Source organism: Callionymus lyra, chromosome 1 (genome assembly GCF_982586985.1).
Source record: "Callionymus lyra chromosome 1, fCalLyr1.hap1.1, whole genome shotgun sequence".
Taxonomy (NCBI): domain Eukaryota; kingdom Metazoa; phylum Chordata; class Actinopteri; order Syngnathiformes; family Callionymidae; genus Callionymus; species Callionymus lyra.
This window is the reverse complement of record NC_141818.1, coordinates 52,608,081-52,617,713: the sequence shown is the minus strand read 5'-3', so window position 1 is coordinate 52,617,713 and position 9,633 is coordinate 52,608,081. Positions and strand designations below refer to the sequence as shown.

Genomic DNA, 9,633 nt, shown 5'->3' with positions numbered 1-9,633 from the left:
AATTTTCAACTATAATCAAACAATTTTCAACTATAATCAAACAATTATCAACTATAATCAAACCATTTTCAACTGTAATCCAACAGTTTTCGACTATAATCAAACAATTTTCAACTATAATCCAACAATTTTCAACTATAATCAAACCATTTTCAACTGTAATCCAACAATTTTCGACTATAATCAAACAATTTTCAACTATAATCAAACAATTTTCAACTATAATAAAACAATTATCAACTATAATCAAACAATTTTCAACTGTAATCCAACAGTTTTCGACTATAATCAAACAATTTTTAACTATAATCAAACAATTTTCAAGTATAATCAAACAATTTTCAACTATAATCAAACAATTTTCAACTATAATCAAACAATTTTCAACTATAATCAAACAACTTTCAACTATAATCCAACAATTTTCAACTATAATCAAACCATTGTCAACTGTAATCCAACAATTTTCGACTATAATCAAACAATTTTCAACTATAATCAAACAATTTTTAACTATAATCAAACAATTATCAACTATAATCAAACCATTTTCAACTGTAATCCAACAGTTTTCGACTATAATCAAACAATTTTCAACTATAATCCAACAATTTTCAACTATAATCAAACCATTTTCAACTGTAATCCAACAATTTTCGACTATAATCAAACAATTTTCAACTATAATAAAACAATTTTCAACTATAATCAAACAATTATCAACTATAATCAAACAATTTCCAACTGTAATCCAACAGTTTTCGACTATAATCAAACAATTTTTAACTATAATCAAACAATTTTCAACTATAATCAAACAATTATCAACTATAATCAAACAATTTCAACTGTAATCCAACAGTTTTCGACTATAATCAAACAATTTTTAACTATAATCAAACAATTTTCAAATATAATCAAACAATTTTCAACTATAATCAAACATTTTTTAACTATAATCAAACAATTATCAACTATAATCAAACAATTGTTAACTATAATCAAACAATTTTCAACTGTAATCCAACAATTTTCAACTATAATCACACAATTTTCAACTATAATCAAACAATTTTCAACTATAATCAAACAATTTTCAACTATAATCCAACAATTTTCAATTATAATCAAACAATTTTCAACTATAATCAAACAATTTTCAACTATAATCAAACAATTTTCAACTATAATCACACAATTTTCAACTATAATCACACAATTTTCAACTATAATCAAACAATTATCAACTATAATCAAACAATTTTCAACTATAATCAAACAATTTTCAACTATAATCAAACAATTTTCAACTATAATCAATCAATTTTCAACTATAATCAAACAATTTTCAACTATAAACAAACAATTTTCAACTATAATCAATCAATTTTCAACTATAATCAAACAATTTTCAACTATAATCACACAATTTTCAACTATAAATAATACTGGTCTCTGTAAATAATCTCTACTAAAGGATTTGCATGAACTGATATTCAAACCAAACTCTTCTGCACAAAACTTCTCTTCAATTCTCCTCTGAATCGGAGGTTAATGACTTTCCCTGTGAAGTCAGTTTACCTTTGAAACTCTGCTCTCAACCTTCGCGTCAGATTAGCTTCGGCTTCCGACTGTCTACGATCTCCGGCGTGAACTCCAGCTCAACTCTGGCATTTGTGTTGTTAAAAGTGTATCACGGCTGCACGACGACCCCTTTATTTTTTAATTCTACTTCTGACACGAAGCTGCAACAGACGTGTTGTAGATTTGAATAATAGAAACTGTGAAGCTTGTTTCAATTGTGAACCTTCAGTGTTGATCTGAGGAGACGAAGAAATCACTTCAACATGGACGACAACTAACCATCACTCACAACAACACAATGAAATCAAAGACTGTTTCCTATTTGAAGAAAGTTTCAATTTATTTCAAATATACACAATATTTGTCGTGAATACAGCATAACAGCAACAATTTTCAACTGTAATCAAACAATTTTCAACTATAATCAAACAATTTTCAACTATAATCAAACAATTTTCAACTATAATCCAACAATTTTCAACTATAATCCAACAATTTTCAACTAGAATCAAACAATTTTCAACTATAATCCAACAATTTTCAACTGTAATCAAACAATTTTCAACTATAATCCAACAATTTTCAACTAGAATCAAACAATTTTCAACTAGAATCAAACAATTTTCAACTAGAATCAAACAATTTTCATCCAAAATCAAACAATTTTCAACTATAATCAAACAATTTTCAACTGTAATCAAACAATTTTCAACTATAATCCAACAATTTTCAACTAGAATCAAACAATTTTCAACTAGAATCAAACAATTTTCAACTATAATCCAACAATTTTCATCCAAAATCAAACAATTTTCAACTATAATCAAACAATTTTCAACTGTAATCAAACAATTTTCAACTGTAATCAAACAATTTTCAACTATAATCAAACAATTTTCAACTAGAATCAAACAATTTTCAACTAGAATCAAACAATTTTCAACTATAATCCAACAATTTTCATCCAAAATCAAACAATTTTCAACTATAATCAAACAATTTTCAACTATAATCAAACAATTTCAACTATAATCAACAATTTTCAACTAGAATCAAACAATTTTCAACTATAATCAACAATTTTCAACTAGAATCAAACAATTTTCAACTATAATCAAACAATTTTCAACTATAATCAAACAATTTTCATCCAAAATCAAACAATTTTCAACTATAATCCAACAATTTTCATCCAAAATCAAACAATTTTCAACTATAATCAAACAATTTTCATCCAAAATCAAACAATTTTCAACTATAATCCAACAATTTTCATCCAAAATCAAACAATTTTCAACTATAATCAAACAATTTTCATCCAAAATCAAACAATTTTCAACTATAATCAAACAATTTTCATCCAAAATCAAACAATTTTCAACTATCTATATACTATCTATCTATTCAATCTCATGTTTATATTTTCATTTATCTATTTAATCCACAACAACTGAATCTCTTCATGTGTCGCACACATGTGGACGAGCTGCTCGATGGGTTCGAACCCCAACAATGCTTCAGTGTTTTGTCTCCTGGTTCGGTTCACGGCGGGTTCAACACATTCAAACATCAAACTTCCGTCCGCGACAAAACACTTCTTGTGTTTTCTGGCGTCAGACATCGTTGTGCGTTTGCTCAGCGGCACTGAGGTGCAGGTGATGAACCGTGAGAACCTATGAGGACCTCGTCGTGGATCCTGGTGGAGGAGACGACGACACAGTGGATGTGTCTTTGAAGACGAACTCGTCCTCATCGGACTCGCAGGACGAACATATTGACGATGGTCCGATCTGGCGTGGAGGACAGAACCGCGTGGAGGACAGAACCGCGAGGAGGACAGAACCGCGAGGAGGACAGAACCGCGAGGAGGACAGAACCGCGAGGAGGACAGAACCGCGAGGAGGACAGAACCGCGAGGAGGACAGAACCGCGAGGAGGACAGAACCGCGAGGAGGACAGAACCGCGAGGAGGACAGAACCGCGAGGAGGACAGAACCGCGAGGAGGACAGAACCGCGAGGAGGACAGAACCGCGAGGAGGACAGAACCGCGAGGAGGACAGAACCGCGAGGAGGACAGAACCGCGAGGAGGACAGAACCGCGAGGAGGACAGAACCGCGAGGAGGACAGAACCGCGTGGAGGACAGAACCGCGAGGAGGACAGAACCGCGAGGAGGACAGAACCGCGTGGAGGACAGAACCGCGAGGAGGACAGAACCGCGAGGAGGACAGAACCGCGAGGAGGACAGAACCGCGAGGAGGACAGAACCGCGAGGAGGACAGAACCGCGAGGAGGACAGAACCGCGTGGAGGACAGAACCGCGAGGAGGACAGAACCGCGAGGAGGACAGAACCGCGTGGAGGACAGAACCGCGAGGAGGACAGAACCGCGAGGAGGACAGAACCGCGAGGAGGACAGAACCGCGAGGAGGACAGAACCGCGAGGAGGACAGAACCGCGAGGAGGACAGAACCGCGAGGAGGACAGAACCGCGTGGAGGACAGAACCGCGAGGAGGACAGAACCGCGAGGAGGACAGAACCGCGTGGAGGACAGAACCGCGAGGAGGACAGAACCGCGAGGAGGACAGAACCGCGAGGAGGACAGAACCGCGAGGAGGACAGAACCGCGAGGAGGACAGAACCGCGTGGAGGACAGAACCGCGAGGAGGACAGAACCGCGTGGAGGACAGAACCGCGTGGAGGACAGAACCGCGTGGAGGACAGAACCACGTGGAGGACAAAACCGCGTGGAGGACAGAACCGCGTTGAGGACAGAACCGCGTGGAGGACAGAACCGCGTGGAGGACAGAACCGCGTGGAGGACAGAACCGCGAGGAGGACAGAACCGCGTGGAGGACAGAACCGCGTGGAGGACAGAACCGCGTGGAGGACAGAACCGCGTGGAGGACAGAACCGCGTGGAGGACAGAACCGCGTGGAGGACAGAACCGCGAGGAGGACAGAACCGCGTGGAGGACAGAACCGCGTGGAGGACAGAACCGCGTGGAGGACAGAACCGCGTGGAGGACAGAACCGCGAGGAGGACAGAACCGCGTGGAGGACAGAACCGCGTGGAGGACAGAACCGCGAGGAGGACACAACCGAGCACAGGAACGCTGGCACACGAGCGCCAGCACCAGATGGAAGAAGAAGAAAAGAAGATGGAGGAGATAAAAATAGAAACATGGTCCTGGACCAGAACCCAGTTCAAGAGAACTGTGGTAATAATTATATCAAAATAAGATTTGACTGAAAAAAAACAACAACCTTCACTCTTTATTCCTTCACTTGAATCAAGTTATTGATACGAGTTTTTAGATGATCGTGAAATGATCACGTGACTCTAATGTGTTTGATCGAGTATTTATTTATCATTTTCAACGTATATTAGAGCCTCTACGAACCATGCTTTTTAAATTATGAGATTCTATCAAATAATAATATTATATACGACTCTAATCTGGTGATAAACATCATATATACAAGTTTAGTCTTTTGATAAACATCATATATACAAGTTTAATCTTTTGATAAACATCATATATACAAGTTTAATCTTGTAAAAAAACATCATATATACAAGTTTAATCTTGTGATAAACATCATATATACAAGTTTAATCTTGTGATAAACATCATATATACATATGACTTTAATCTCGTAAAAAACATCATATATACAAGTTTAATCTTGTAATAAACATCATATATACAAATTTAATCTCATAATAAACATCATATATACAAATTTAATCTCATAATAAACATCATATATACAAGTTTAATCTCATAATAAACATCATATATACAAGTTTAATCTTGTGATAAACATCATATATACATATGACTTTAATCTCGTAAAAAACATCATATATACACATTTAATCTCATAATAAACATCATATATACAAGTTTAATCTTCTAGTAAACATCATATATACAAATTTAATCTCATAATAAACATCATATATACAAATATAATCTCATAATAAACATCATATATACAAGTTTAATCTCATAATAAACATCATATATACAAGTTTAATCTTGTAAAAAAACATCATATATACAAGTTTAATCTTGTGATAAACATCATATATACAAGTTTAATCTTGTAAAAAAACATCATGTATACAAGTTTAATCTTGTGATAAACATCATATATACATATGACTTTAATCTCGTAAAAAACATCATATATACAAGTTTAATCTTGTAAAAAAACATCATATATACAAGTTTAATCTTGTGATAAACATCATATATACTAGTTTAATCTTGTAATAAACATCATATATACAAATGTAATCTCATAATAAACATCATATATACAAATTTAATCTCATAATAAACATCATATATACAAATGTAATCTCATAATAAACATCATATATACAAATTTAATCTCATAATAAACATCATATATACAAGTTTAATCTCATAACATCATATATACAAATGTAATCTCATAATAAACATCATATATACAAATGTAATCTCATAATAAACATCATATATACAAGTTTAATCTCATAACATCATATATACAAATGTAATCTCATAATAAACATCATATATACAAATGTAATCTCATAATAAACATCATATATACACATTTAATCTCATAAAATAATATATACAAATTAAATCTCGTAATGAACATAATATATACAAGTTTAAACAATATTTCTGACTTTGATGTTGTAATAAACGTCATATATATGACTTTGAAAAATGTAATATTTCTAACTTAATCAACTTATTTCTTGTAAAAAACATCATAAATACCAGTTTAATCTTATAATAAAGATTAAATATATAGATTAAATCCTGTTATTAATAAAAAATATATTAGACTTTAATCTCTTAAAAAAACATAATACATAGAAATGTAATAAGACGTAAGAAAAGAAGGGAAGATGGAAAAGAGATAGAAATAGTTGCACGACTGGACCAGGTTAACAATAACAGTCGTGGACGAATAATAAAAATGTTAAAGAAAATTCTTCAGGAAAAACTTCTGCAAATGTTTTCACGTCGAAGCCACAGATTTGAGTGAACGACCTTCACTCTTTCCTGCGCCGGTCAGTGGACGAGTCGTGGAAACTGAATCAGAAGCGTCGGCTTTTAAAAATAATGACAGGATCGTGTGTGTGTGTGTGTGTGTGTGTGTGTGTGTGTGTGTGTGTGTGTGTGTGTGTGTGTGTGTGTGTGTGTGTGTGTGTGTGTGTGTGTGTGTGTGTGTGTGTGTGTGTGTGTGTTAATAGAGGCCAGAGCAGTCGTGGTGCAGCTTCAGGATCAGATTCTGTCAATGTTCAACGTTCACTGGAGACTTTTCTTGTGACTTCATCTGTTTAAAGTGTGTTTCCACTGCACGTCTCCATATGTTTGTCGACGACTCGTGGTCGTTCAGGGCGACGCGGCCTCGCCCACAAATTACAGCCGCGATCGCAGAGTGTCGCCCGTCGCGCTGCAGAAAAACAACACTTTCCTTCCACTGGAGCGTCCAGAAGTCAGTGCAGGACGGGGAGGTCGAGGGTGAGATCGCGGGGGTCGAGGGTCAGATCGGTGAGGTCGAGGGTGAGATCGCAGGGGTCGACGGTTAGGATGGCGGAGGTCGAGGGTGAGATCGAGGAGGTCGAGGGTGAGATGGCGGAGGTCGAGGGTGAGATGGCGGAGGTCGAGGGTGAGGTCGCGGAGGTCGAGGGTGAGATCGCAGAGGTCGAGGGTGAGATCGCGGAGGTCGAGGGTGAGATGGCGGAGGTCGAGGGTGAGATCGCGGAGGTCGAGGGTGAGATCGCGGAGGTCGAGGGTGAGATCGCGGAGGTCAAGGGTGAGATCGCGGAGGTCGAGGGTGAGATCGCGGAGGTCGAGGGTGAGATCGCGGAGGTCGAGGGTGAGATCGCGGAGGTCGAGGGTGAGATCGCGGAGGTCGAGGGTGAGATCGCGGAGGTCGAGGGTGAGATCGCGGGGGTCGAGGGTTAGGTCGCGGAGGTCGAGGGTGAGATCGCGGAGGTCGAGGGTGAGATCGCGGAGGTCGAGGGTGAGATCGCGGAGGTCGAGGGTGAGATGGCGGAGGTCGAGGGTGAGATGGCGGAGGTCGAGGGTGAGGTCGCGGAGGTCGAGGGTGAGATCGCAGAGGTCGAGGGTGAGATCGCGGAGGTCGAGGGTGAGATGGCGGAGGTCGAGGGTGAGATCGCGGAGGTCGAGGGTGAGATCGCGGAGGTCGAGGGTGAGATCGCGGAGGTCGAGGGTGAGATCGCGGAGGTCGAGGGTGAGATCGCGGAGGTCGAGGGTGAGATCGCGGAGGTCGAGGGTGAGATCGCGGAGGTCGAGGGTGAGATCGCGGAGGTCGAGGGTGAGATCGCGGAGGTCGAGGGTGAGATCGCGGAGGTCGAGGGTGAGATCGCGGAGGTCGAGGGTGAGATGGCGGAGGTCGAGGGTGAGATGGCGGAGGTCGAGGGTGAGGTCGCGGAGGTCGAGGGTGAGATCGCGGAGGTCGAGGGTGAGATCGCGGAGGTCGAGGGTGAGATGGCGGAGGTCGAGGGTGAGATCGCGGAGGTCGAGGGTGAGATCGCGGAGGTCGAGGGTGAGATCGCGGAGGTCGAGGGTGAGATGGCGGAGGTCGAGGGTGAGATCGCGGAGGTCGAGGGTGAGATCGCGGAGGTCGAGGGTGAGATCGCGGAGGTCGAGGGTGAGATCGCGGAGGTCGAGGGTGAGATCGCGGAGGTCGAGGGTGAGATCGCGGAGGTCGAGGGTGAGATCGCGGAGGTCGAGGGTGAGATGGCGGAGGTCGAGGGTGAGATGGCGGAGGTCGAGGGTGAGATGGCGGAGGTCGAGGGTGAGATCGCGGAGGTCGAGGGTGAGATCGCGGAGGTCGAGGGTGAGATCGCGGAGGTCGAGGGTGAGATGGCGGAGGTCGAGGGTGAGATGGCGGAGGTCGAGGGTGAGATGGCGGAGGTCGAGGGTGAGATCGCGGAGGTCGAGGGTGAGATCGCGGAGGTCGAGGGTGAGATCGCGGAGGTCAAGGGTGAGATCGCGGAGGTCGAGGATGAGGTCGCGGAGGTCGAGGGTGAGATCGCGGAGGTCGAGGGTGAGATCGCGGAGGTCGAGGGTGAGATCGCGGAGGTCGAGGGTGAGATCGCGGAGGTCGAGGGTGAGATCGCGGAGGTCGAGGGTGAGATCGCGGGGGTCGAGGGTTAGGTCGCGGAGGTCGAGGGTGAGATCGCGGAGGTCGAGGGTGAGATCGCGGAGGTCGAGGGTGAGATCGCGGAGGTCGAGGGTGAGATCGCGGAGGTCGAGGGTGAGATCGCGGAGGTCGAGGGTGAGATCGCGGGGGTCGAGGGTGAGGTCGCGGAGGTCGAGGGTGAGATCGCGGAGGTCGAGGGTGAGATCGCGGGGGTCGAGGGTGAGGTCGCGGAGGTCGAGGGTGAGATCGCGGAGGTCGAGGGTGAGATCGCGGAGGTCGAGGGTGAGATCGCGGAGGTCGAGGGTGAGATCGCGGAGGTCGAGGGTGAGATCGCGGGGGTCGAGGGTTAGGTCGCGGAGGTCGAGGGTGAGATCGCGGAGGTCGAGGGTGAGATCGCGGAGGTCGAGGGTGAGATCGCGGAGGTCGAGGGTGAGATCGCGGAGGTCGAGGGTGAGATCGCGGAGGTCGAGGGTGAGATCGCGGGGGTCGAGGGTGAGGTCGCGGAGGTCGAGGGTGAGATCGCGGAGGTCGAGGGTGAGATCGCGGAGGTCGAGGGTGAGGTCGCGGAGGTCGAGGGTGAGATCGCAGAGGTCGAGGGTGAGGTCGAGGGTGAGATCGCGGAGGTGGAGGGTGAGATCGCGGAGGTCGAGGGTGAGATCGCGGAGGTCGAGGGTGAGATCACAGAGGTCGAGGGTGAGATCACAGAGGTCGAGGGTGAGGTCGAGGGTGAGATCGCGGGGGTCGAGGGTGAGATCGCGGAGGTCGAGGGTGCGATCAGGGAGGTCGAGGGTGAGATCGCGGAGGTCGAGGGTGAGATCGCGGAGGTCGAGGGTGAGGTCGAGGGTGAGATCGCGGTGGTCGA

The 9,633-nt window shown here is 43.2% G+C and overlaps 1 protein-coding gene across 2 annotated transcripts in view; it reads left to right on the top strand.

Annotated features, from left to right (window-relative positions):
* sema6a (sema domain, transmembrane domain (TM), and cytoplasmic domain, (semaphorin) 6A) overlaps positions 1-9,633 on the top strand; it is a 192,981-nt gene that overhangs the window by 148,440 nt on the left and 34,908 nt on the right. The gene's annotated exons all lie outside the window — the stretch shown is intronic.